Below are 10,145 nucleotides of genomic sequence, written 5' to 3'. Positions count from 1 at the left end.
TGAACAGGTAGGAATCCCCATCCTTTAATCTGTAACAAATTCTGGCGCCCTCCCTGCCCTCTCTCCAATTTATTCCCTTTCCTCCCATTTCATGGGTCCCCCCACCTGCCCTTCGTATGAGATCTACCCCTTCACCCCTTCTTCATCCAATTCCATCATCTCTTCCCGGACAGTGTTTACCTCGGCTGCGTTTACCACCGGTCCCCTTTGTTGATTTGCAAACTTTAAACTCCTTCAGGTCTTCATTTTGGTCTTGAATCTCTGGTTTCTTATTATTCTCTTTGTCTCCTTCTTAGTCAGAAACGTAGAAATCCGCCAGTTTCTTCTCTGGCTCCTGCCCGTTTCTTAAATGTTGACATCCTCTCTCTACCCAGGATTTTATTTTTAGTGTTCTTTTTATTTTGTAATACGTTGAATGAGATTTCCCCTAAATAACCTTTTTCACTCCCTGAACTTCTCCTGGTCTAGACACTTGCTGACACCAATGTTGTCATTTCTGTTTCAAACCCCCCTCCTAAATGACATACTGCCTGCTAAACCATCTCAACTTGGTATCCCACAAGCACCTCCAAACAATATGTACGCAATTCCACTGATCAAATCCCCCTCCTCAGGTCTGCTCTCTTTTGGTCATAAGTACCATAATTGTCCACCCAAGTCAACCAAGCCAAACGGGGAGTCACCTGAGCCCCATCTGTTGTCTGCATATCCAGCCAGTGTCCCACACTGTCCTTCTCCGGTGTCCCTCTCCTTTCTTCTGTGCCCCCTGCTGCAGCGTGATCCTTATCATTTCCTCTTTGTTACCCCTACTATGGGCTCTCTGCTCTAAATGTTGGTTGGTTCTGTTTTTGTATTGTTTTGGTGAACCTGGCCTTTTCTGATCTCTAGCTTTCCCACATGCTCCCCACTATTCCTCTTCCTAAAACACTTGTCCACTCTGATCTTAACCTTGTAAAACCCTCCTGAACACAATCTTCAACTGAGATCTTCCTTAACAACAAAAACAAAAAGTAGTTCTACTTAAATCACTTGTGATTTAAAACCTCTAACAGACCTCCATTGTCCTTGAGATAAAGTTCAAATTCTTTAGCATGACACACAGATACTCTTCTCTAGAATTTTCTCTTACCAAACTTTGGTCTACCTCTTTTGTTCTCATCACAGCAAATTCCTTCCATCTCCCATGTCTGTCATACACAATGCTGCTTCATGCCACTATGATCCATGTCTCTGCTCAACTTTTTTTTTCTACCTGCAATGCATCTAACCGCTCCTCCCCTATCCCTACCAAGCAAACTGACATCTATTTATCTTTTTAAAATGATCTTCAAAATCATCTACTCTTTGAATCTTTTCCATGCCACCACCACCCATCATTTAGAACTGATCACCTTTCTTTTTTGCATTCTTGCATAGACTTCTTACAATGCCTTCAATGAACATATTTGGTTTCAAATCTATTTGTCTCCCTGTAGTAATAAACTTGTTACAGTTTTCCCCTTATTCTTAAATCCAAAAACCAATATGGCCATCCAGAACTCATTTTTAAGCATCGTGCAACCATTGGCAACATAAAAATTAAAAATTAGACTCTTTGCTCCAAGGAGCATACATAGAGAAATGCATACATATCACACACACACATACAACATAGCAAATGTCCTGATAGTGATATTTGCCATCTGTTTATCTCATGGGCACATTTAATTCAGTGAGATTAAACAACACACTCTTCAACAACCAATGAGTCAATGAAAAAAATTAAAAGAGAAATCAAAATATATTTTGAGTCAAACAAAGATGGAAAGGCAGTATATTAAAACTTACGGGATGCAGAAAAAACAGTTCTAAGAGGAGAATGTATAGCTTTAAATGCATGCGTTAGGAAAAAAGATAGATCTCAAAAAACAACTCAACATTACAAGAACTAGAAAAAGAAGAAAAAACTAAGACCAAAGTAAGCAGAAGGAAGAAAGTTATAAAGATTAGAGTAGAAACAAATGAAATAGAGAATTAGGAAAATAGAATAGATTTTTAAAAAACTAATAGTTCTTTGAAAAGATAGAGTTGACAAATTTTTAGTTAGATTAACTAAGAAAAAGAGAGTGAATTCAAATAAATTTGTAACCAACAGAGGAGACATGATAACTGATACCACAGAAATACAAAGGATCATAGGAGACTACTATAAACAATTTATGCCACAAATTGGATGACCTAGAAGAAATAGATAAAGTATTAGAAATATACAACGTGGTAGGACTGAATCATAAAGAAACAGAAAATCTTTACACCCAATAATAAGTGAAGAGATTGAATCAGTTATTGAAAACCTCCAAGGAAAGACTAGGACCAGATTATTTCTCTAGTGAATCCTCCCAAACATTTAAAGAACAATTAATACCAATCCTTCTCAAACTCTCCCAAAACACTGAAGAGGAAGGAACTCCCAAATTCATTCCATGATGCTACCAACATTACCTTGATACCAAAGCCAGATAAGGACAGTATGGGGGAAAAAACTACAGGCCAATATCCCTGGTGAATATGGATGCAAAGATTCTCAACAACATACTAGGAAACAGAATTCAACAGCATACTGAAAGGATCACATACCACGATCAAGTGGGATTCATCGCTGGAATGCAAGTATGGTTCAATGAATGCAAATCAATAAATGTGATATATATTACATTAATAGAATAAGAGATAACATTAACATAATCATCTCAATAGATGGGGTGGAGAATTTTTAAAAATTCCACATTCTTTCATGATAAAAACTCTTAACAAATTGGGTATGGAAGTAACATACCTCAACATAATGAAGGTCATATACAACAAGCTCACCGCTAACAACCTATTCAATGCTGAAAGGTTGAAAGTTTATCCTTTAAGATCAGGCAGAGAACAAGGGTGCCCACTCCTACTCAACACAGTACTGGAAGTCCCAGCCAGAGGACTTACCTGGCTTTGGTATCAAGGTAAGGCCGGAGCAATCAGGCAAGAAAAAGAAATAAAAAGCATCCAACAAAAGGGAAGAAGTAAAATTGTCTCCCTTTAAAGGACATGATCTTATACATAAAAAACTCTAAAAACTTGTTTTCTGTGTTAAGGCAGAGATTTATTAAAATCTATTTATACAGTGTTTTCCAAACAACAACAAAAAAAAGCACAGTCCTCATCATTCAGGCCATCAACTCTATTCTCAGAAGTGCTTGGAGAGAAGATAGATTTCTCTGCCCTTCCCTGAAAAAAATATTTCTGTTTATACTCCTGAAAATGATGCATTTATTAAACCACCTCTTAGAAGAACAATCTCATTTAGATCTCCAAACCTCTGTAGGGAGTGAAGAGATTTTAACAAAGAGCCTCCTCCAGAATGTAATGCCTCATCACAGAGGTGTAATGCAAGAGACACATAAAAAGGGGCTCTGTCAGAAGAGTGCAGGTGATCTGATGGCCGAGCCAGAAGAGCCTGATGGCTCAGGGAGGTAGCCCCACGCTGTGGAGCATGGCCAACTAGGACTGCATGGCCTCCAAAGCTTCTTCCTACTCCTTATCCTCTAAGGCAGCTACTCCTCTTGGAGGTTTGGTCTCTAGAAGTATATCAGGCTCATTGTGCGGTTCTTTGCCAAAGGCTCCTGCTGTAATTTCAAAGAAAACTTTATCAATTCCACTTCTGCTCCTTCTTCCATTTCTTCCAGAACATCTATGCTTTCAAAAGTATCCTCTACCAAATCTTCCATGATCTCAGTCTTCAAAATCTCTTTGGACAATTCCCATATGGTACCCTGGGTTGATGAGATCTTTCCAAGACTCTGAGTGACCTTCATCACTTCTATGCTCTTTTGCAGGGAAGGAACCAGTCATTTTCAGACCACCAGCTGGTTCTTCGTCCCCATGAGCACAGAGTTCATGTGAGCTTTGGATGCATAAAGCGTGCTCACGACCTTCCTTGACCTATCATCTTATTAGCTGGAACCATGTAGACATCCTTCTGGCCCTTCTTGGCAGCATCTTTCACAGATTGTTTCTTTCTTTTTCTCTTTGGATATCTCTCATTTGCCTATCTGCAGCTCTCATTTCCTTTTCTAATCAACAAGATCAACACACAAGAATCAACTGCATTTATATATACTAACTAGGAACTATTTGAAAATGAAATAAAGACACCTCCCCACCCCAGCATGTAGAATAGCATCCCCCCCCCAATCTAAGGGAATAAATTTAACCAAGGAAGTGAAAGATCTGTATACTTTCAAACTATAAAAACTGATGAAAGAAACTAAAGAAAACACAAATAAATGAAAAGATATTCTGTGTTCATGGATTGGAAGGAACATTGTTAAAGTATCCATATTAGTTGAAGAGATCTACAGATTCAGTACAACCTCTATTAAGATTCGAATGTTATTCTTTATGGAAATAAAAAAAAAATCCTAAAATTCATGTGGAAACATGAAAGACCCTAAATAATCAAAGCAATCTTGAGAAAGAAGAGCTAAACCAAATGTATCACACTTCCTGATTTCAAATTATATCAAAAAGCTAGAGTAAAAAAAAAAAAAAAATAGGCATGAGAACAGATACGCAGGTCACTGGAACAGAATTGAGAACCCAGAAATAAAGCCTTGCATATATGATCAACTAGTATTTGACAAAGGAGCTAATATTACTCAATGGAGAAAAGATAATCTTTTCAATAAATGGCATTGGGAAACCTAGATATTTACAAGCAACAGAATGAACTAGACCCTTAACTTACACTATTCACAAAAAGTAACTCAAAATGGATTAAGACTTAAATGTAAGACCTGAAACTATAAAAGTTGTAGAAGAAAATGAGGTGGGGGGGGGAGGGATAAGCTCCTCGACATGGGCTATAGCAATGGTTTTCTTGGATTTGACACCAAAAGCACAAGAAACAGAAGCAAAAATAAGCAAGTGGTACTGTATCAATCCAAAAAGCTTTGGTACAGTGAAAGAAATAAAATATGAAAAGGCAATCTGTGGAATGGAAGAAAATATTTGCAAACCATGTATCTGATAAGAGGTTAATGTCCAAAATATATAAGGAAGTCAAACTCAATAACAAACTTCAAAAAACAAACAAAACCCAATAAGCCAATTGAAAATGGGATCTGGATAGATATGTTCCCAAGGAAGATCTACAAATGGCCAACAGGTCCATGGAAAGGTCTACCACATTCATCCCATCACTAATCATCAGAGAAATACAAATCAAAACCACAAGGAGCCATCACCTCACATAGGTTAAAATGGCTATCATCAAAAAGAAAACAAAGAACAAGTGCTAACCAGGATATAAAAGAAAGAGAATATATGTATATTGTTGATGGATATAAATGGGAACGGCCATTCTGGAAAAAAGTACAGAGGTTCCTCAAAACAAACAAACAAACAAACAAACCATAAAAATAAACTACCATATGATTTGTTAATTCTATTTTGGATATATAGCAGAAGGAAAAAAAATCACAATCTTGAAGAGCTCTCTGTGCCCCTAGGTTGGTTTTAGCTTTATTTACAATAGCCAAGACATGAAAACAACAATGTATCTATCAACAGATGAATGAAAATAAAATGTGAGCTCTCTGTATGTATATCTATATATATGCCATTCATATAATGGAATATTATTCAGCCAAAGAAGGAAATCCTGCCTTTTGCAACAACATGGATGAACCCTGAGGGTGTTACGCTAAATGAAATTAATCAAGGAAAAGGAAATATTGTATGATCTCACTTATATGCAGAGCCTAAAAAACTGAACTCATAGAAACAATATATTGGTGGTTTCTAAGGATGGGGGTGTGGGGGGGGTGGGATGTGTGAAGGTGGTCGAAGGATACAGACCTTCAGCCTTGAGATGAATAGTATCTGGGATCTAATGTACATCATGGTGACAATAGTTAACAATCTTATACTATATACTTGAAAGTAGCTAAAAGAGCAGATCTTAAAATTTCTCACCACATATACACCCACATACACCCCCCCCCCACACACACACAAAGAAGTAACTATGTAAGGTGATGGCTGTGGTAAGTAACCTTATGGTTGTAATCATATTACAATATCTACAGTTATCAAATCATCATGTAGTGCACCTTAAATGAACACAGTATTACAAGTTAATTACATCTCAATAAAGATGGGGAAAATTTTAAGCAAATATTAACAAGGGGGGAAAAAAGAAAACAAATGCAATAAGGCAAGAAAACAGGAAATATATTCCCTATATGTATGTACTTTTTCCAGGATAAGGGGACAGGAGCCAGAGAGCGTCCCATTCCCCTCTTCCACCTTGAACACAAATAAAATATTATAATTCATCCCCTCTAGCAGAACAGAGAAAATTGCTGCCTCCGGCAGGAACTGCAGTCCCCACTAATCTCTGAAACTGTACATTTTTGTAACTATTCGTAACAAATCATTGAATTAATTTCCTTTTTATTTCCTTATGAGAAAACTAAATTACTAATATTATCAAAATGTTCTCCCTCGCTGGAAAATTCCCCTGGTTCCTAGTGTTTGGTTTATATGGTTCCATTTGGAGTTGGTTTTAGGACATGTGAATTTTTTTTAAAAGGAAATATTCAGTACTAAAGCTGGTCTAAGCATTTTCCTCTCCATAGGATTTTTTTTTTTTCTTTTTTAGGTTTCTCCTCTCTTCTTCTATTCACTCTCTGCTTTAATAGTGCTACTTTCCATAGAGCACTTTCCATTTTCAAAATGTATCCAGACTTTTCAAAATAAATGTCAGCCTCCCAAATACAAACCTTGGGGCTCAGATGGACTGTTTGGGGATACTCCCAAGGTTTTACAAAGAGTAGCTTGCAAGCTTCTCTGAGCACAGCCTACAGGAGATTGGGTTTACAGATACTTGGAGCATTTTTTTTCCTCCTTTCTTAGACGGCTTGGGCTGCCATACCAAGATTACCACAGACCACATGTAAATATAGGAATTTATTTTCTTATGGTTCTGGAAACTGGGCAGCCCAAGATCAAAGCACCAGCTAATCCTGTTCCTAGGGAGGGCTCTCTCCCTCGGCAGACGGGCAGAAGGCAGCCTTCTTGCCGTGGTCTCACCTGATGGACAGGGAGCAGGCACTTGCTGGTATCTCTTATTAGGCCATTAATCCTATCAGAGCAAGATGCCGCCCTAAGGACCCTATTTAACCTTAATTACTTCCTTTTACTTTAAATACAGTCACATTGGGTATTAGGGCTTCACATGAATTTTAGGAGGACAGAGGCAGTCCAGAGCACCCCTGAAAAAATCATACTACAAAGTCAGAATGGACAAACGCACACAGAAGCTATCCATTTCCTTAAGTCAATTACCCAGAGGCAGCAATTAACCATGAAAACGACGCAGCAGGTTGTGCGTCTGGCCACTCGCCACTCGGAAGGTGGATACTACTTTCTCTTGTGTTTCAAAGCACTTCAGGAGAGTTCTAACTCTGCAGCCCTGAGAGCTGTCACCGCCTGGGCATTTTCACGTAGATGAGATGTGCTCCTTCTGCCTACCCCCCGCTGCGCGGGAGCAGCTGAACACTTCTTCAGAAGACAAGCCTCTGTCCTTGGGTGCCTCCCATTTGCTCTCCCTTCTCCAGCGACCCGTGCGCGCCTTGCTTCTTTCTCTCCGGCAGACCTCTCCCCTTTGTCTCACTTGCAACCCTTCTGGATGTTGGAGACCATCCCCTCCCTCTGCAAAGTGCTATCAAGATCAGGCGCCCCTGGCACCCCACCCCCACCCCCATCACGGCTCCTTGGCCTCTCAGCTCTGTGTCTGTACATCCGCCACCAGCTTCTGCTGCCCTGTGGCCCCCTCGGCTCCCTCACTGTGGTCTGCCCTGCAGGGGGAGCTGGGAGAGGCTCGGGGTTCAGGAAGGGTTCTCCATCGTGGTGTGATCTCCCACACCCGCTGCTACTGATGAGTGGCGGTGGCCGGCGTGGATCCAGGCCGTGCCCCGGAGGCCTGCAAAACCCCCATCTTTTCCAGGTCTCCTGTCTGCCAGGCCAGAGGATGGCAGAGAGCTGAGCACATCGGAACCCCTGAGATCGACTGGGTGAGGAGAGAAGCTGGCTGTTTTTCACTTCTGCTTCCAGGCCAAAGGGAATGTCTACCGGAGCTTTCCCCTCGGTGCCTGGGGTAGAGCTGCACACAGGAGAAGAGAGACCGCATTCCTTCTTTACTGTGATTCTGCAGCCCCCTCTCCCCTCCCCACCCGGGGAGGACACAGAACTAGGCCCAGTGCTGGGGGCGCTGTTAGCCACGTCCCACTTCTCTGAGGAAGCATAAAGAAAGAAAATAGGAGAACTTACAATGAAGCGCACAGTTTTGATTTATACCATCTAATTAGTCTCCCGTCTCTCCTTCTTTCTTCCTTTCTCTCTCTCTTCCTTCCTTCCTTTTCCTCCAACCTCCTCCCTCCCTCCCTCCTTCCTTCCATGGCCTCAGACCATTCACTGAGCGCCTGCTCTACAATGCTGTGAGATTTGTTTTGCGTAGTTTTTACTAAACCTATACCCATAATAAAACATCTGTCAGGCCAAAAATTAAAATGCAATCAGTTAAAGAAACACCTTAAGCAAATATTCCCCTAATTCAACACTTTGTTTCTTTTGTAAGCTGCATGTTACTTTGGGGGGCCCCTGGGTCCCTCAGTCCAATAAGCGTCTGCCTTCAGCTCAGGTCACGACCTCAGGGTCCTGGGATCGAGTCCCAAGTCAGGCTCCCTGCTCAGTGGGGGGTCTGCTTGCCCCACCACCCCTCCCCCTGCTCATACTCTCTCAAATAAATAAATAAAATCTTTAAAAAAAGAAGAAGAAGAAGAAGAACAAGAAAGCTACATGTTACTTCTAAATCAAGTCTGTAGGGCCACCAGCATATGGTTTAATGGGCTCAGAGTCCGCTGGCCTGGGTACAATCCCAGCCCTGTCCCTTCTGACTATGCTCTTGACCAAGTTAACTTAAGTTCTCAAAGGCTACCTTTCTCCACCTCTGAACATGGTGATCACAATGCTAACTATCTCACTAGACTGCTGTGAGGCTACTATTAACTGATACATGTAATGTACGTATGAAAAGGCCTGGCCCCTAGTGAGTCTTTAACAAATACTATGTATTATGATGATGATGATGATGATGATGATGATGTTAGTCTTAACTTTCTCTTGAGCGCCCACGTTATCCACCTCGAATTTCCCCAGGCAGGTGAGATGTGTGTATTGACTGGTCTGACTTACCGAGTTGCTTGGCCCAGGGGGGGTGTGTCAGAGTGTTGCCCACAAGGCCTTGTCGGGCACCTGGGGGCATCCGAACCGTGAGGCGTGTGGCACCAGAGCTTCTGAGACACCATCGTCACGCCCCGCGGCTGTCACGGTGAGCATCTGCGACCTGTTCTAGTTGCACGTAAGACTCCTCAGGAAAACCCGGTGGACGACACTGCGCGGTAATCTTTCCTCATGAAGCAACGTCGTAATGCGCTTATAGAAAAACAACGGGCTCTAGGACACCCACATCTTCCCGTCATTTTCAGGGGCAGCCTTGATTCCTTCCAACTTTTCAGGTTTCAGCCGGGAGAGAGAGAACTTCACTCAGCTTCCTCAAAGCACAGCCCCTTTTGTGTGGGGCCTCGGCAGACTGACGGAGCCGCGGACGCCTGTGGAATGGAACCCCGAGGCTCACGGGCAAAATGAAGGAACACGGATTTAAGCAAACCAGGGAGCGGTTTCTCTGTCCTGACACCCCTCCAGGTCGATGGCTGCCATGCTTGCCTTCTCAGGGGGTCCCCCTGGGACCGCCTCACACGCAGCCAGAAGTGCAGCCCAAGCAGCGGGCCCCACCCTGGTTCTGCTCAAGAACATTCCCACCGGCACTTCAGCTACCTCCTCACTCCTCCACGGCGCATCAGAGCAACGGCTCACCCATGGACAGAGTCTCAAGAATCTACAAAAAAAAAAAAAAAAAAAAAAAAAAAAAAACCAGTAGCTTCTTATCGCAAGAATATTGGGCCATTTGCAACAACATGGAGGGAGCTAGAGGGTATTATGCTGAGCAAAATAAGTCAGTCAGAGAGAGACTGACTTATGATTCCTCTCCTAGGTGGAAT

At 41.8% G+C, this 10,145-nt stretch overlaps 1 pseudogene across 1 annotated transcript; it reads right to left on the bottom strand.

Annotated features, from left to right (window-relative positions):
* Positions 1–3,552: 3,552 nt before the first annotated feature.
* Positions 3,553–9,804, bottom strand: LOC308355952 (charged multivesicular body protein 3-like; annotated as a pseudogene). Its single transcript has 3 exons — positions 9,780–9,804; positions 9,280–9,339; positions 3,553–4,094 (listed from the first exon to the last, which is right to left on the bottom strand). The product of its transcript is annotated as a charged multivesicular body protein 3-like (transcript).
* Between the last annotated feature and the right edge of the window lie 341 nt (positions 9,805–10,145).

Source organism: Martes martes (assembly GCF_963455335.1).
Source record: "Martes martes genome assembly, chromosome: 15".
Lineage (NCBI taxonomy): Eukaryota > Metazoa > Chordata > Mammalia > Carnivora > Mustelidae > Martes > Martes martes.
The sequence above is the reverse complement of the archived record's forward strand: the minus strand, read 5'-3'. Positions and strand labels throughout refer to the sequence as shown.